This window comes from Chenopodium quinoa, unplaced genomic scaffold, assembly GCF_001683475.1.
Source record: "Chenopodium quinoa cultivar QQ74 unplaced genomic scaffold, ASM168347v1, whole genome shotgun sequence".
NCBI classification, from domain to species: Eukaryota; Viridiplantae; Streptophyta; class Magnoliopsida; order Caryophyllales; family Amaranthaceae; genus Chenopodium; species Chenopodium quinoa.
In genome coordinates this window covers 2,893,520-2,912,931 of record NW_018743722.1, presented here as the reverse complement: position 1 = coordinate 2,912,931, position 19,412 = coordinate 2,893,520, and positions in this window count along the sequence as shown.

Below are 19,412 nucleotides of genomic sequence, written 5' to 3'. Positions count from 1 at the left end.
TGGGTTGAAAAATGAAGGGTCTATCGTTAGACGAGGCTCAAAGTGGTTTATCATGAAAAGATTGTATATTTGAAGGGATGAAGATGATATGATGGGCTACAAAGGGTCCTCAAATCATTAGTATACCTTGTGCTTAGTTTGACATGGATTTTTTTTTTTTTTTTTTTTTTAAATGCAATGCTATGATCATATGCAAGAAATAAATGCTCATTTTTATTGAAAGAAAAAAGAAAAAGAAACTACAAAGTAAATTTAAGGGAAGAAAAAAGAAAAAGTGCCTATGCTAGACTTATTGGGGAAAGGAAAAAATGAAAAAGAAATAGAAAAAGAGGTCATGAAATCTTTGAAGCTCGCCTCTTGTCTTGTGTCGTTTGCTTCATCATCACCCAATCTTCTCGCTTACTAGAGGCAATGGGATCTTGTTTGCTTCTATGAGATCTTGAACGAGATTTTGAAATCTTTAGCATTCATCGGTGGTATTGACAAGGTAAAGTCGTATCCCCAAATCAAAAGTAATTCCTAAATCCTCTAACTAATGTAGATAGGGAAGTAGGCTCGAATCCACAGAGAAACGAGTCTTTCTATTCCTAATTAACTAATATAATCTAGATTATAAAGTAACCAAAATATAATGATCGAAGGGAACTAAACTACGAAGAGTAAAAGTAGGAAAGAATAAAAGTAGGAGGAAAAACAATGAATAAAAGGCCTAGGGCATAGGTTCACCAATAAATAATATTCCAGGGTAAAACATAATAATCAATCATTAATGCATCAATTAATCAGATCATAAAGGGATTTCGCTACGTATTACAATCACATAATTAATATACCGGTATTAAATCTCATCTCTCGAATCTCGACTTAACCATTTATAAATTAACCTGTCTATTGAAACTAGACCTAAATATCAATTCTCATCTCTCGAATCTCGAATCAATATTGTCAAACTCTTGCATAAAAGATCAGGCCTAATCTAGTCACAGAGCATTAAATCAATCAATAGGAAATTAATCTAGCATTGATAATCAACAACAATAAATTACCCCTTCATATTATTTATGGATCCCCACAAACCCTATAAAGAAAACTATTCAGACATAATTAAATTTAAATTCAACAAAGCAATTAAACAAGACATGATCAAGGAAAGAGATTAAATAAAGGATGGAATTAAATCAAGAGTTGTAGAGAGAGAAACAAGAGAAAAAGTAATACTAAGAGTTTAATTAAGAGGAGAAAGAATGAAAAGTTAGAGAAAGAAAGGGAGAAGAAAAATAAACTAAAAACAAATTAATAAATCTAAACTAAACTAAGACTAAAACTCAGGAAAACTACCTACTGCCTAACTCCTACGTAACTCCTTTAAAATAAGATAGGAATAAGGAGTTTTACTCCTAATCAACTTCAATTCCCACTAGAAGTAAAGCCTGCGTCCAACATCCGCAATATGCAGGCTTTTTACATCTAAGCCCAATTAAAATATAATGGACCAAACACAGCAGTGTGCTATCTGATCAAGCCTGGTCAACTGGGAAACGTGTTGGGCTGCTTTAATCCTCGGATCTGTAGCTTGTGATTTTATATAAATTGGTCCATTTTCCTTCTTCTTAATATCCAAGTATTAGACTAATAAAATTAGTACTCCAAATAAACCGAGTCCTTAATCATCGAATTAAATCTCTTCATCTCGGTATTGGGAAGGTAATATCGGATAAAAATACGATCCGACTCATAAATCTGCAAATTCCTACAAAATGATACCAACTCTACAAAAACTCTAGAAAACGTATATTAGTAATAAAAATAGCTCCGCAGAGCTCAAATAAGCACAAATATGACCATGGGACGGAGAATAAAAATTTATATAAAATAGACTTATCAGGTATGACCATTTCCTTGATGGTACTTGCAATAAGAATTGGGATCCCATCTTGAAGATCGCTTTTCTAGCGTTGGATCCTCGGTAGGGCCAATGGGTTTGATTAATCCTCAATTATAGAGACGATCGAAACCAACATCGTAGGTCATTCCAATGGGTGTGAACTCTCTCCCGGGTTTCTTTTTATATCCTTGATTATCCATAGCTAAGACACCGTTATGGTCAAAGGTACTAACATTGTTACTAGAGTGGGCGTTTTCGAAAAAAGAAGGATTGTCGTTCTTCTTTCCTTTCCAGCCACTGTGGTTACTATTGTTAGTAGCCTTTTGCTTTGTGAGGTCATCTTTGATTTCAATACCGATGTCATAGATGGCCTTGAAAGTATTCAAATTATGTTGATATTTTAAATGCTTTGAATATTTCTTTTAGAGATTCTTGATAAACATCCTTACAGATTCTTTTTCGGAGAGCACCTCAATCATCTTAGCGGAAGTTTCCCTCCACTAATTAAAGAAAGAAGTAAAGCCTTCGTTCTCTTTTTGTCTTAGCATCTCAAGTTGTCTATAATCAGTTTCGACTTGAATATTACATTTATATCTATCAATGAAAGCGTTAACAATAGCATCCCAAGTAGAAGTTTTCTCTTTATCGAGAGAAAAGAACCATTGTTGACAAACAGTTTCAAGAGATAGGGAAAATAGGGAATGGAATACTTTTCCACCAATACCCTTAATACTCATTATAGTTTCAAAGGTTCTTAAGTGGAAATAAGGATTATTTGTTGCCTTGAACTTAGGAATGTTAGTGGCATTGAACTTGTGCGGAAGAAGCTCCTTGTCCACCGAGACCCCTTGCTAGCTAATGCCCTGGAACTTATAGTCATTGGATATCTTGCTCAAGCTCTCTTGCATAAGCTCCATTTGTTGTTGCTTCACAGGGTCATTGATTTGGAGGGTTAAAGCCTTCAACACCTCAGTCACGTCAGCCATTTGCATCTTAAGCTCATTGACTTCTTCTTGACTTGCCATTATCTTCTTAGCTTTTCTTTTTCGACCAACCGGTTTATCAAAAAGTTTTACTTGAATAAAGGTGTTGTCTTTGATTAATCGCCCTTCTCTCCTTGACCAAGTACAGTGGAAAGGGAAATTAGGGATATTTTTTGTTAATTATTTAACTTAAACTCTATTCAACATGCAATAGATGGAAGGAGGTTGGAAGAATGAAGGTTGTGATATGGAGGAAGCATGTAGAGAATGGAAAGATGATGTAGGTGGAGAGATATGAAAAAACTAGGAATAGAGTGTACCCCCAACTCAAATGACGGAAAAAACCGACTCATGCATGAACCTAAAGACATGGTCATGGTGACAAAGTGTGTGCTAAGACCAGTGAGTGTATGTGACATGTTAAGACTCTTGTGTAAGACCGTGTGGCTAGACTATGTGACTAGACTCAATTAAGGACTTAACAAAGGTACTGTTATTAACAAAATAATTGAACTGATTAGCAAACTGTGGAATTAGACTCGTCGTGATGGCTCGAGCAAAATGCTGAACTGTCGCCAAAGAAACAGAACTGTCGCCGCACTCTGTAGTGTAGCGCTGATAAGTGTCATTTATGTCGCTATTTTTAGGAGTTTTCTAGTTAGTTTTTCATAGTTTTTCTATCTTTTTACTTGGTTTTAATAACGTTTTACTACATTTGTCATGTTTATGTGTGAAATGTCGTTATTGCTCAATTTTGGCTTTTCTTGCATATTTTGGTGGCTTATGACATTAGATTAAACTTTATTGGTTTACTCTTATGTTTAGGAACACTTGGATAAGTTCATTGCTCAAGATTGAAGAAATATAAAGCATAAAGAACAAGTAATGAAGAAATGTGCACTTGATTTGCAAAGATCATACTTCAAACGCCTATATCTTTTGATCTACATAACATTTTGGGGCGATTCTAATCGGAGATGAAAGCGTATCTTGAGAGCTTTCCAACGACAGGTCATATGCTCAATTCCGATGTAAAACGTGGGAGATATGCTCATTTGAAGCTGAGCAGTTTGCCCAGTCCGCAGCCAGGAGCGCCCGCTCCTCAAGGCCGCACGCCCGCTCCTCAAAGGGTGTGCAATTTTGAAGTTTGGCAGAAGGTTTGGAGCGCCCGCTCCTGAGGGGTGCACGCCCGCTCCTCTACGCGCTGCTCGACTTTTTGCGGAGCTTCCTAGGCAATTTAGTAAGGGCTATAAATAGATTTTTTTGCTCATTTTAGAAGAGAGAATTCATATTTTCAGTAGTTTTAGGTTTTTAGAGAGAGAAACTCTCAAATTTTGGAGAGAGAAAGTGAGAGAAACAATGGTTTTCATGGATTTTGGATAATCAAAGGAGGAATTTGATGATTTGAAGATCTCCATTTTATATCAATGAGCATTTCTTACTCTCTTCTCTCTTTATGCTTTATTAATTGCTTTGTTAATCATGTTTGAGTAGATTTCCTTCTACTAGGTGTTGAGTGAAGCTTTGTTATGGTTAATTGAGTTATTTGAGATAAATTTGATGATAATTGTGTGATTAAATTGATTGAATTGATGATGGCATGTTGTTTGTTTTAGATTGGATTGATCTCCCAAGATAGCAAACTTAATTGCATGTTAGTTCTAGTTTGACAAGGGATTGTGAATTAGAATTTATATATTTGATTGCATTTTGGGTAAATTTCTTCTATGCACCTAGTCAATGAGGGATCTAGGCTAGGAATTTGAGAGATTGCTCTTGATGGTAATTAATTCCCATTTTAATTCTTTCTTTGCATGATTGATTATCAAATCGATTCCCATTAACTTGTTAATTGTTCAAAGTGGATCTTTGCCCCTAGTAGACTTTGTAATATCTTGATCTTTATATGTGTGTTAGTGTAGTTGTAGTGTCCACTATCCATAAACCGACTTCGGCGTAGCTTAAGCATTAGATCGAGAACAATCCAACATTACCGTTCCTTGTGGTTCGACTCCGAACTTACCACTAGACTTGTTTAGGGGTTAGTTTTAGGATTTATAAATTTATTTGATTGAGTGTGGAATGTGCGACCGTTCTAACGCCCGTCAAAATGGCGCCGTTGCCGGGGAACGGTGTCAATGCTTGATTGTTTTTGATTGCTTGAGTCTAGGTGTTTGTGTATACTTTTCCTTTTATTTTATTTTTTTAATTTTTGCTTGTTTTTGTAAAAAAAAATGGCAAGTTACTCGTTTCCTCAATATGACAATGAGCCTTTTTGTGAATATTTTAATAGACTTGAGGGATATTTGGATTTTGATTGTTGTAGTCTTTGGGAGGCTTGTGAGATTTGTTATTTTGGTTTGAATGAGCAAACTAGGGATGAAGTTGAATGCATGCATAATGGTGAATTTAGAGCATTATCAATTGATGATGCTTGGGATTTTTATGTTTGGTTTGCTTGGGATGTCTATAATAAGGGTAATCATGATTCTATTATTGATATGCAATGTGTTGATACTTCTAATATTAGCATGAATTCCCATGATTTGTTACATGATCCCTTAAGTGAACCTAAAACACATGATTTCAACTCTATTTCCTCTTTTGTTCATGATGATGAGGTACATGCTCAAGTTGATGCTAATGGTGTGTTTCAATATTCTTCATTATTTACCATGCCTTCTTGTGATGTGCTTCGTTCCCTTAATGATGAATCTCATGTGTTTGATTGTGCCCCCACTCCCCAATGTGATGTATATGCTCATGATCTTAATGTCGATTTTTCCAATCTTGGTTGTACTTCTTCTTCTCTTGTTGAGCCTCAACCTTCAACACCTTTTGAATCCCTTATTGCTACTTTTGAATCTCAAATTAGGTGCATTGAGCTTGATAATGAGCTGAGGCCTAGTAATGAAATGATTCTTAATTCTATGAGAGGTAAATTAGAGATAATGAAAAAGAATGAGGAGCGTCTTGAGGAGGGAAGGAGAAGAAAAGAAGAGTTAGAAAGCCAATTGTCACCCTTGATGCTTGTTTGTGAAAAATCCCAATTTAATGTGTGTTTTGAGGATGATGATGATGATTTTGAGCAACCAAGAGAGTGTGAGGATCCCATTGGTGAGCATATGAGTGATGGTGAAGGAGTTGAGAATGAAGAGAGTGTTGATTTTGAAAATCCTAACCCTTTTTCCCATCTTGATGAGTCTCAAGTGCATGATTGTGATCCTTTTATCCATGAGTATTTGGATTCATTTAAGGTTATGTATAATGTGTTTATTGAGTGTCAAATGAAAACCCATAGCCTTTTGAGTGAGTTCATTAAGAATGCTTTATGGGAGAGAGATGATTTTGAAATGAATTTGCATCCATTCATGCATGGCTTTGAGATTTTAGGCTTTAAGGAAGTTGAGGGAGTTGTTGTTCATGATTGTAGTGAAGGGGATTATGTAGTTCCTCTTGGAAGTTGGATGTTTGAGGGAGATCATGATCATGAGTGTTCTTCTTTTGAGGATTCTATGATTGATTTTCATGCTCAAATTGGTGATTTGAGGAATGGTGGTGAAGAAGAGACCATTTGTAAGACCATTGCTCCTATCCCCTTCTCTCATGTCCCTTTTTCAAGGAATTTCAACCATATCCCCTACACTCCTATATCCCTTCCTTCCTTTGTTAATGAGCCTATTGGGGACCCCCTTGCCTATGAAGATTTTTATGTCCCTCATTCGTCTTCAATTGAGGAAAAGGGTGATTTTGCCACCCAAAAAGATTTTTGTGAAGAGAGTTTGCCTTTCTATTCTTTTTCTGATTTTCTTGAATTTTCTTTTGATTCTTCTTCTTCTTGGAAACTCCCTCTTCACCTTCTTTTGCGTGCACTAATCTTGGTGTATGCCCTTCTTATATCATTTACTCACTTGTTATCTTATGAGATGTGTAGTAGTGCATTTGACAAGCTCTTGCGATCGTTGCAATATTATTTACTAGAGCGGTCAAGCTTGGACCTTAAGCAAGCCTTTCTCGGGAAGTAACCCGTGTTTTATTGCTTTCATTTTCTTTTCTTTTTAGAATATATTTTCTCTCATGGAAATGTTTGTGTGCCTTTTTCTAGGTACATAACTTGATATACTTTGGTGCATTGATTTGGTTCAAGAATCAAGGAAGTTTGGCACCACAATTGCTATCATATGGAAAACAAGATTCAATTCTTGAGAAGAGTGGCTTTGAAAATTTTAATTGGGTCATTTGCGGGTATATACACCCACCTAAAATCCGGTAATATCTTTCCTTGCTCTTTCTCCATTGGTTGATACCTAAAGTGGCTTTGAAACAGGAGATATGTTGGGTTGTTGGATTGATCTCCTTGTTTTCCCCTCCCATGGATTATTTGATTTATGTTTGAGCATGTTGTCTCATTCAAGCTTGGGGGAGGGTATTCTATCATATTTGTAAGATTTTGATTCATATATATTCCATGCACATTTGTATATGCTTTTCCATTTTCTATGTCTTGAAAATCACAAAAAGATTTTTGTTTCTATCAAGGCAAATTTGCAATGTATTTTCTTTTGTCTTGCTTTGGACATAATACTTTTGGACTTGTATTCTTGAATGTCTTTCTTCCTAAATTTTAGAGGTGTGCACGGTTTGAGAATGTGTTAGGTTGACTCTAGGATATGGTATGCTAAGGTAGTTGGCTAAGAACTTTGGGACCATGAAGCTTTAGTTCGCTTGCTTGTGGTAAGATGGAGTTGCTCTCTATAGTGGATATGAAATCAAGAGTTAGTTATTGCTATCCCTAGTGATGTATAATTGTTCTAGCCTTCATCATACTTTGTTGAGCGGCATATTTGGATCCTTGGCTATTGCATTCTCATATCTAGAACTTGACTTTTAGCTCCCAAGATCGCGACTGAGCCACTTTAGGGGATGACAAAGACATTTCTCTTTTTATAGGATTAATTTTCAATTTTGGATTTGGTTTGCAATTGCCCCTATTACTAGCCCATTTGAGCCATATACATTCTTTTCTCTAACCTTAATACAAGCCTTCCAGCCTTAGTTTCACTTTAAATCCTACCTTTAGTTTGTGAAGCAATTTTGTTTTGGAGCTTGTTTTATTGTTTATGGTGCAAGTTTAGAATTATAAGTTCATTTGCAAAGCAAGTATGTGTTGTATATAATTTTTTGCATAAAACCAAATACATTTTGAGAAAAAGCCGTCCAAAGTTAAAAGAGGCAAGGACATGTAAAAAAAAAAAAAAAAAAAAAGAAGCTTGGAAAAAGGAATTATTGAAAAAAAAAGGTAAAGAAGAATGTAAAGCACAAAAAAAAGGGGTTTTGTTATTGTTGTTCTCCCTGTTTTTGTTATTTTGTGTTAAATAAGCTTGGGGGAAAGTTATTTAATAAGCATACTTGGCACTTTTGTTTTGGAATCGTTTGGATCTTGTGGAAGAAGTTCCACCCGTGCTTCACATAGGTTTACCACCAATTTCAAGAGTTCTCCACACCTTTACTCTCCTAGCTTATATGTTAATACCTTGAAAGTCCTTTTGATCCTAGAGGGTTAAGTCATTCAATGATGGCGGGAAATAGGAATCAAGCCTATAGAGCGAGTTTGCATAGCCAAGATGTCGGGTAACCTTCTCAATGTTTTTAATTTCTTATTTATTTTCCGGTTTCTTCGTGGAATCATGAGAAGCTAACTTGAAAGTGGATTTGAAACTAGTAGAGAGAACGTGATTTGATTGGTTGAAACAAAAGGTGGAATGTGTTTCCTTTAGTTCTCTATGCTTAGCATATGTTATGTTTCAATCAACCTTGGACATCTTAGAACGTGCATACCTTTATTATTTTAGAAAGATTGACATTCATTAGTGTTTGTTCCATCATAAAAGTCCACTCTAGAACGCTTGTAACTTTTCTCTAACTTCGATTTATTTTATTTTATTTATTTATTGCCTTGCCTTGATTTTTGTCAAGATTTATGGGTTAAACTCTTAGGACACCCTTACGAGAGCTTACTCGTCCTCTAGAGCAATCTAAGGGTTTAAAGTTCTTGATGCATACGCTAAATGTATTCGTGATTCCTACGAAAGTGAGTTAGTGTATATTCTTTCCCTTCTAGTTTTCTTTCTATAAAATGCATCACATTCCCTTGTGTTTCTTTTGTTTTGCTCGAGGGCGAGCAAAAAGTTAAGCTTGGGGGAATTTGATAAGTGTCATTTATGTCGCTATTTTTAGGAGTTTTCTAGTTAGTTTTTCATAGTTTTTCTATCTTTTTACTTGGTTTTAATAACGTTTTACTACATTTGTCATGTTTATGTGTGAAATGTCGTTATTGCTCAATTTTGGCTTTTCTTGCATATTTTGGTGGCTTATGACATTAGATTAAACTTTATTGGTTTACTCTTATGTTTAGGAACACTTGGATAAGTTCATTGCTCAAGATTGAAGAAATATAAAGCATAAAAGAACAAGTAATGAAGAAATGTGCACTTGATTTGCAAAGATCATACTTCAAACGCCTATATCTTTTGATCTACATAACATTTTGGGGCGATTCTAATCGGAGATGAAAGCGTATCTTGAGAGCTTTCCAACGACAGGTCATATGCTCAATTCCGATGTAAAACGTGGGAGATATGCTCATTTGAAGCTGAGCAGTTTGCCCTAGTCGCAGCCAGGAGCGCCCGCTCCTCAAGGCCGCACGCCCGCTCCTCACAGGGTGTGCAATTTTGAAGTTTGGCAGAAGGTTTGGAGCGCCCGCTCCTGAGGGGTGCACGCCCGCTCCTCTACGCGCTGCTCGACTTTTTGCGGAGCTTCCTAGGCAATTTAGTAAGGGCTATAAATAGATTTTTTTGCTCATTTTAGAAGAGAGAATTCATATTTTCAGTAGTTTTAGGTTTTTAGAGAGAGAAACTCTCAAATTTTGGAGAGAGAAAGTGAGAGAAACAATGGTTTTCATGGATTTTGGATAATCAAAGGAGGAATTTGATGATTTGAAGATCTCCATTTTATATCAATGAGCATTTCTTACTCTCTTCTCTCTTTATGCTTTATTAATTGCTTTGTTAATCATGTTTGAGTAGATTTCCTTCTACTAGGTGTTGAGTGAAGCTTTGTTATGGTTAATTGAGTTATTTGAGATAAATTTGATGATAATTGTGTGATTAAATTGATTGAATTGATGATGGCATGTTGTTTGTTTTAGATTGGATTGATCTCCCAAGATAGCAAACTTAATTGCATGTTAGTTCTAGTTTGACAAGGGATTGTGAATTAGAATTTATATATTTGATTGCATTTTGGGTAAATTTCTTCTATGCACCTAGTCAATGAGGGATCTAGGCTAGGAATTTGAGAGATTGCTCTTTATGGTAATTAATTCCCATTTTAATTCTTTCTTTGCATCATTGATTATCAAATCGATTCCCATTAACTTGTTAATTGTTCAAAGTGGATCTTTGCCCCTAGTAGACTTTGTAATATCTTGATATTTATATGTGTGTTAGTGTAGTTGTAGTGTCCACTATCCATAAACCGACTTCGGCGTAGCTTAAGCATTAGATCGAGAACAATCCAACATTACCGTTCCTTGTGGTTCGACTCCGAACTTACCACTAGACTTGTTTAGGGGTTAGTTTAGGATTATAATAAATTTTGTTTGGCCGTGAGGAGGTTAGTCAACGACATAATTTCCCCGCGCTCAAGCGCCAGACGACAGAGATGTTGCTCGGCGTTGCACAGCAGCGTGTGGCGCTGCAACCCAAATCGTGGCGCCATTAGTGGAGCGTTAATCTGGGACTGCTTTCAGTATTTGACTCTACAAGACATGCCTAAAGTCGTACTAAGTCAATTTTGATTAAATTATTAGACTTTAATTACTCTAATTAATTAATTAGACAAAGTCCTTTTAGTCATTAATTAGTTTATTTTAGTCTTAAACACAAGTCAAACAAACGGTTAGGAAAAACACATAGAGTATGCACAACAAATAATGCACAATTAGTCAAGTAGGCACAATATGATGCAATGAGTTTTCAACCTAACCATGGCTCTAGCTCTCTAAATATCAGGATATGGGTTAGTCAAAGAGGGTCCATGGTTATTTGTCCAAATGCACCGCGCAGAAGCCTTACCTTTTGAAGGGTTGGCGCGAGTGGACGGGACACCGCGAATTAAAAACTCGCTTCCATGGTTTGGTGAATTTAGCATTCTTGGATGTACCATTTGTTGCACAAAGCGTTCAATTAGGTAGATGGAGCATGAATTCCCAGAGGGTTATATCCATATGTAGAACACTTAAGGGTTACAAAAAAGTGAGAAAAAATCAACCAGGATGAAGAATCGAGCAAACAGTGCTAAAAACTGGTCAAATTAGAACTCATATTTCTGGCTCGGTATTGGAAGAACTTGGCGCCAGCGAACAGAGGCGGTCACCGCAATATAGCTTTGTCGCTTGGCGACAGGAGTGTCGCCTATCGACAGAGTCATATCATCGGCGACAGACTTTGTTTTATAGATGCCAGTTCTTACAGGCCTCAGCAGCTTTCTGTGTTCGATAAAATTTTCCAATTTTTCACAGCATTATTTCGATCCTAGTTGTGAAAGATATTCCTCAAATATCCTACGTGTAAATATCCTATGTTTTTAACTCATTACGGATGGTATTTCCAATGAGATCTTTTTTATGCATATGACAATAATGTTAATCAAAATTACGCACATGAAATACTTAGAATTTTTCGAGTCTCATCCTCTCATTCTAAATCAATACCGAAATAAATTTCAAGAATTAAAAATAGGAATCCTCCCCAGTGGAGTCGCCAAAAACTATAGGGAATATTTCAAGAATTACCCCAAACTTGAACCACCCCACTGTGATCATACATTTAAGCATGGTGGCGTCCAAATGGAAGGAAGCAAGAGCAAAAGAGTCGCCAACAAGTTTTAGGAACTTGTAAACCGTTCATAGGGTGAAGGTTACACCCCTTAATGATCCAGGAGATTGTAAACTCCAAAAGGTCTGGAACCATGACTGGAAGTTCGGGGATGAAGGTACAAATCCAACCTAAAAGATATTGAACCTGCTCTAATAATAGGCCTCCACTTTATTCTGATCGTATTCATGTGCGCTTTCTGATTAACATGCAATCAATAGGTTTACCTTAAACCTGTTTAATCTATGTTGGTTGAATATTAATGCACAAATAATACTATTATTGGCGATCACTTGAATTAAAATAAAATTAACCTTAAACAAGATTATTAATTATCTTATATAAGCGTGATTACAAGTACCAATTCCCTTTAAACAAGAATAAAAGCGTGATCAAGCAATAAAAATAATATATATTAAGCAACATTATAATAATAATAATAATAAAAAAAAAAAAAAAAAAAAAAAAAAAAAAAAAATAATAATAATAATAATAATAATAACAATTATAATCATGTTAAAGCATAATATTAATAGCGAGATCCTAGGCATGATACTAACAAGATTAGTAACAAATCATAGCATGTCACTAAACATTAAAAATCAAAGCTTTACCCTAAAATGATACTAGGAAAAGCATCCTAACATGATACTAGGAATCAAAATAACAACCTATACATGATTTCTATATAAAAATATCAATTAAACAGTTAAAGCACTTACTTGGATGCCTCGTATCTCTTTCTAATAACAAAATACACACGTTAATAACTTCAAGGAAAATATAAACAAACAATTAAGTTAAATAATTGAAAGAGAGATTTGGGATCAAGCCCTCAGAAATTAAAACTTTCACGTCTAGGACGAAGGCAACTTCAAACAATGCTAGGTGTGTCTACATCTTGTGAATGCGGAATTTTGTATGAGAGAAGGTAGTTTAGAAAAGGGAGAGAGAGTAATCAAGAATTTCATGATGAGAGTTGGTGGGAATTAGCTGAGAAGAATTGAGAACTGATGATTGAAAACAGAGGTTTTAGGAGGTTATTTATAGAGAAAATCAGCCGGATATGATAAAAAACGAATCAGAGTTTGAAGAGAATAAAACACGACACTGTCGCCAAACACGCGCTTGTCGCCAGACGACAGGGCTGTCGCCAGACGCTGCGCGTGTTGCCAGACGATAGATGTGTCGTTCGGCGCTGCAATCAGTTTTCCACACGTTTTCTTATTTTGATAAAATTTAAGCGTACGAAAGGGTAAAACTGTAATTTCCTTAAAACACTTCTCTTGTTCTAATTAAAACTCTTAAAAGTCAATGTATCAATGCTAATCAAATTAGGAATCAAAAGAACCTTCTAGAAGATTCTAGAAGACTATAATCAATCCTGATCGCATTAGGAATGGTAAATCAAAATAGGCCCTCCTCTAGATCATTTGGCCACATAAAAAGATCAAACTGGGCCCAGTTTAGTAATTTGGCCATAACTTCCTCATTACTTATCGGAATTGGGATTATAATGTATCGTTGGAAAGCTCTTTTCGAACCTGACCCAACTACACCATTATTAGACCCTTGCCATGGACCAAACAAAATTAGATTGGCTATTTTCATAAAATAGGTTTTAAAAAACAGAAAGAAAGAAAAGAAATAAAAACTAACCGCAACACTAGACTTTCCACACTTTCACTTCATTCGATTATGATTCAACGTGAAAGTTACTCATCACTGGGTTTGGTTTTGGGGAGACACAAATGGTTGTCTAAAATGGCCCAGACCAATTGGGTCTAAACATGCCTCTTGGGTCTAATACATTTTTCCTTAATGTTGATCGAAGGTGGAAGTACGTCGTTGGTCTACTAACCCTAACCAAATAAATCATTTATAATACCTAAACTTACACTAAACTAGTTAGTGGCTAGTAAAGGGTCGAACCCAAAAGGACTAAGTGTATTAATTTGTGCCAACTTAGACTAGTAGGAAAGGTTGTGAGATAGAGAGAGGTTAAACTAAACATGACTAAGAACAAACAACTACAACTAGGGAAAGTGGAATCCAATCACATCAATGTATTAAACAACATCATACAAATAGATGAAAATGACCTCGACTAGGAACATCAACACATTTAACTCACTCTCGCACAATTAAGCATGTTAATTATCCTACTAAACTAATTCACTCTCGTGCAAATAGCCTAGCAAAGGTATGGAAGAATTTAGGGCTCTCAACCAACTCACTCTCGCACAATTGATTGAAGGCACAATTAAGAGCATAGAATCGATTAGCTAGAAAGATTCTAATCCATAGAAGCATCAACCATACACAATAATCAAGAAACAATTTCATACTAATCACAATCAATCATTCAATTCATTAATATAACCTTCATCCAATTCCTAGAACAAAACCTAAGCTAACATAATGAAGAAAGACATGGAAACAAGGTAAAATTAGAATAAAAACAAGATTAAACAAACAAACTAATGAATCTACTCAAATCAACAAACATAAAGCAAAAAACTAAGAATAAAGCAAAGAAATAAAGATGAGAGAAAGTTAGAAAATGCTCATTGAATAGATGAGAAGAAGTTCTACAAAGTTGCTTCTTCAACCTCTCAAAAACTCCATGGAAATCCAAGCTTTCTCTCTCTACACTACTCCTAAACTAGAGAGAGAATATCCTAATCTAACCCTAAGAGAGATAAAATATAGGCTAAACTAATCTAAACTATCTAAAAATAAAATGTTGATCGAAAGTTGTGAGAAAATAACCCCAAAGGGGGTATTTATAATACAAGTTAAGAAAATAAAATAAAAGAAATTAAAAAGAAATAAAACTAAATAAAACAATTAAAATAACTAAACTAAAAACCAAAAAAACAAAACTACAATAAAATAAAATAAAAGAAAATGATAAGGAAAAAGAAAACCCCAAAATTCCCACAATTCCCACCAAACCCCACGAATCATCAGACCTCCTTTCTCCCTTAACTTTTGAATTTGGCTGCTCCAATTCAAACACCATCAGCCATCATCCCAAACAACCATCATCACCGTTCATCAACATTATCATCATCAAGCATCAAATCGTGGCCGTCCAATTTTCAGTAAAATCACGTGAAAAGCTCGTGATTGACCCACATTTGCGCGCCCGCACAAAAGTCGCGCACAGGTCGCGCAAAGCTACTGACTCAACTCGATTTTGGACTCAAATTTGTGCGCTTTCTGGCAAGGCTGCGCGACCGCGAATTGGCTGCTCTGTGAGTTTGGGTGTTGGGCGAATTACATGGCTTAATTGGTGAGTAATTGGTGGTCGATTGTGGGTGAAGGGCTGGTAGTTGTTACGGGGGGTGATTGGTGGTTCAGGTGGTTTGGGTGGCTGCGTGGTGGTTGATTGGAGTTGCGGGGTGTTGGTGGTGATTTAGGTGGTTGTTGTTGTTGTTGCGTGAAGTGAGGGAGCAGGGGAATTGGTTGTTGCGGTGGTGTTGGTGGTTCAGGGGGTTTGGGTGCGCTGAGTTGAGGTGGTGCGAGAAGGGTGAGGTGGCTGGTGGAGATTTGTGATGTGAGGGATGTTGCGGGGTTGCTGCTGTAATTGATGCTGGTGGTGGCTGCTCTGTTGCGCGGTGGTGGTAAGGTGGGCTGGTATGAGTTGCGGCTGGCAGCAGGGGGAGTGTTGGTGGTGATGCTGGAATGCGTGGTGGTTGAAGGTGTGGGAATGCGTGAGTGATGATTAAGGGCAGCAGGGGCTGCTGTGTTGGTTGTGGTAGGAGGTGGTTGTTTTTGTTGTTGTTGCGGTGGTGGAATTGAGGGAGCAGGGGAGTTGGCTGGTGGTTTGCGTGGTGGTAGATTGAAGGTGAGTGGTGGCTGTTGTTTTGTGTGGTGAAGGGGGGCTGCAGTGGTGGAGCTGGGGGTTTGGGTGGCTGTGTGGTGGTGTGCGGTTGTTGCTGTTGGTGTTGGTGTTGTTGGGGGAAAGCAGGGAGCATGTTGTTTGACTCAAATCTCGGACCTTGAACCCGATCGACCAAGGACCCGAAAACACCTACAACCAAAAACAACACGAGGGGATGATCGAGAACAAAATAAAAATAAAATAAAGATAAAATAAAGTAAAGTAAAATACTAAAACTAAAAGAAATTAAATAAAATCAAAAGAAAATAAATAAAATAAAATAAAGAAAACAAACTTGAAAATAAAATAAAAATAAGAGGAAAACGAGAAGAAAATTATTAACAAGAATTTAGACTAAGAACATAAGAAACATAAATAAATTACAAAATTAAACTAAAAACTATAAAATACTCAAATAAAAAGATAAAAGACGAGAATAAGCAAAATAATAGAAATAAAGGATAAAATGAGCTTAATTATTGAAATAAGCCGGAAAAGTATTCAATAAACACCCATAAAAATGACATAAAAGTCACTTATCAAACTCCCCCAAGCTAACCTTTTGCTCGTCCTCGAGAAAATTAACATGAAGCACGGGAGAAGGAGAGTGATTTATTCAAGAAAATCTAAGACACTAAAGGGGACAAGAATTCACACTAACTCACTTTCGTAGGAATCACGGTCAATTTTAGCAACTAAAAACAAGCCCTTTAAACCCCTAGATCGCCCTAGAGGACGAGTGTGCTTTCGTGAGAGTTTCCTAAGAGTTTAACCCACAACTATAGACAAAAACCAAGGCAAGGCAATACAAAGAAAAGAAAAAGAAACATAAAAAGAGAAAGAAAACACAAATTCTTAGTTGGACAAGAGATATGAACAAGCACCAATGAATGCTAACCTTTCTAAATAGACAAATGTATCCACGTTCCAAGATGTCAATGGTTGATTGAAACATAACATATGCTAATCATAGAGAACTAATGGGGACACAATCCACCCTAGCCCTAACCAATCGGGCCGCGTTCTCTCCACTAGCTTCAAATCAACCCTTAAGCTAGTTTCTCATGATTCCACGAAGGAACCGGAAAAAAAAGTTAAAGAAATGAAAAACTTTGAGAAGGTAATCCCGACATCTCAACTATGTATACTCTCTCCATAGTTTTGAAGTCTATCTCCCTCCACCGTTCTTTGACCCAACCCTACTAAAGTCTAAAGGTCTTTTATTGGGTTGTAACGTAAGGCTAAGGGTTAAGGCGGGGTAAAAATTTTACAATTTTGGTGATTTTTCCTAAGTGAAGTAAAAGAGTGGCCTACTCTTAAAAACAAACTCAAGAAGTTACAAAATATCAAATAAAAATACCAATAATGCCATCTCCCCTAAGCTTATTCAACACTAACACAATATATACCAAAACCGAGGTAACGCTCCCCCCAAGCTTGAACGAAGCATTGTCCTCAATGCTTAAACTAGGGAAGTAAACGAAACCAAACTAAAATATTTTTGTGTTTTTTTGTTTCTTTTCCAATTTTTTTTTAATTTTTAATTTTTTAATTTATTTTTTTTTCGCTCTTATTTGATGTCCTTTCCTTTTGTTAACTATGGACGACTTTTTCTTGAAACTTCATTTGATTTTCTTGAATTGCATCTTTCTTTTCAAACTTTTTTGCATTTTCTTTTCATGCTCAACTTTCAATACCGTACTTAAACCATTTCACAAAATGTCTTGTTCAATTTCAACACTCTCAAAACTCAAACCTCACATCCCAATGCTTCACTAACTAAAGGGGTTGGTAAACATAGGCCATTAGGTTTGTAACGCGGTTTAAACAAGAGCGGGAAATATTAGGCCAAATTGGTTAATAAGTAGGTCGATGCAAAATAGAAAACCAAATTTGTAACAAAATAAAAAGAAGATAAAGAAAAATGAGAAAAGGTGCCCTTTTCCTCCCCTAGAGTGGCTCGGTCACGATCTTGGGAGCTAGAGATCAAAACAAGGATTAAGACATGCATAGTCAAGGATCCTAAATAGCCGCTCAACAAGGTGATGAAGGCTAGAACAAATGAAGCTCACAAGGGATTATAACCAAACAAATACCAACCAAGGGTTTCAAATCCACTATAGAGAGAAACTCCATCTTACCACATTCCCGTGAACCAAGGCTTCATGTACCCCTAAAAGTTCTTAACCCGACTACCTTAGCATATAGTATCCTAAAGTCAACCAATAACACTCTCAAACCGTGCATACATTTACCACTTAGGAAGAAAAACATTCAAGGATTCAAGTCCCAAAACAAAATGTCCAAAATAAAAACAAACACAACACATTTTGCCAAAATTACCTTGAAAGTAAACAAAAATCTTTTTGGATTTTTCAAAATAAAAGAAAAGACATGGAAATGCATAAACTCAAGTGCATGGCATAAATGAATCAACATCCCACCAAACATGATTGAATACCCTCCCCCCAAGCTTGAGTGAGACAATACACTCAAATATAAACCAAATAATCCATGGGAGGGGAAAAGAAAGAAATCAATCCAACAAACCAACACAAGTCCAACGAGTCACCAACCATTAGAGAAAGACCTAGGAAAGATATTACCGGATATTGGTGGGTGTAATTACCCATAAATGAACCAATTTAACCTTTCAAAGTCGATTTCCTCTTGAATTGAATCTCGATTTCCATATACTAGCAAAAATAGGCATTAAACGTCCTTAATTCTTGATCCAAACCAATGCATAAGTGTATATCATGTTATGTACCTAGAAAGGGGCACACAAACATTTCCATGAGAGAAAACCTAATTTAAAAGAAAAGAAAATGAAAGCAATAAAAACCTCGGGTTACTTCCCGAGAAAGGCTTGTTTAACGTCCAAGCGAGACCGCTCTACTAAATAATATTGCAACGAACGCAAGAGCTTATCAAATGCACTACTACACATTTCATATGATAACAAGTAGGCAAATGACGGGAGGAGGGCGTGCAACAAGATTATTGCACGTAAGTGAGGAGGAAGATGCCAAAAGAAAGAAGAAAAATCAAAACAAAAATCAAGAAAATAAGAAGAGAAAGAAGAAGAAAAATAAGGAAAAGAATAAAATGGCAAAACCTCCTCAAAATCTTTTTGGGTGGCACAATCACCCATTTCCTCAATAATAGGAGGATGAAAAGGAAAAGTCTCATCAAACAAGAGAAGGTCCTCAACAGGCTCTTCGACAAAAGAAGGGAGGAACATGGGATAGTAGGAGACGTGGTCAAATTTCCTTGAGAAAGGGACATGAGGAAGGGGAGGAGAAACAATGGTCTCACAAAGCCTCACATCACCAATGAGGGCATGAAAATCAATCATTGAATCCTCAAAAGAACACTCATGACTCACATCTCCCTCAAACAAAAACACTCCAATAGAAACAACCTCATCCTCCTCTCTATCACAACGATGAACAACAACTCCCTCAAGATCCTCAAAGCCTAGAGTCTCTAAACCATGCATGAAAGGATAAAGGTTTCTCTCAAACTCATCCCTTTCCCATGAAGCATTGCCAATGAACTCTCTCAAAAGGCTATAATGTTTTGTTACACCTTCAATGAACATACTAGCCATAACCTCAAATGAGTCCAAAGACTCATGGATAGAAGGGTCACCAACATGCAAGGTAGACTCATCAAGATGGGGAAGGGGGTTGGAAACCTCAAAATCGACATTTTCT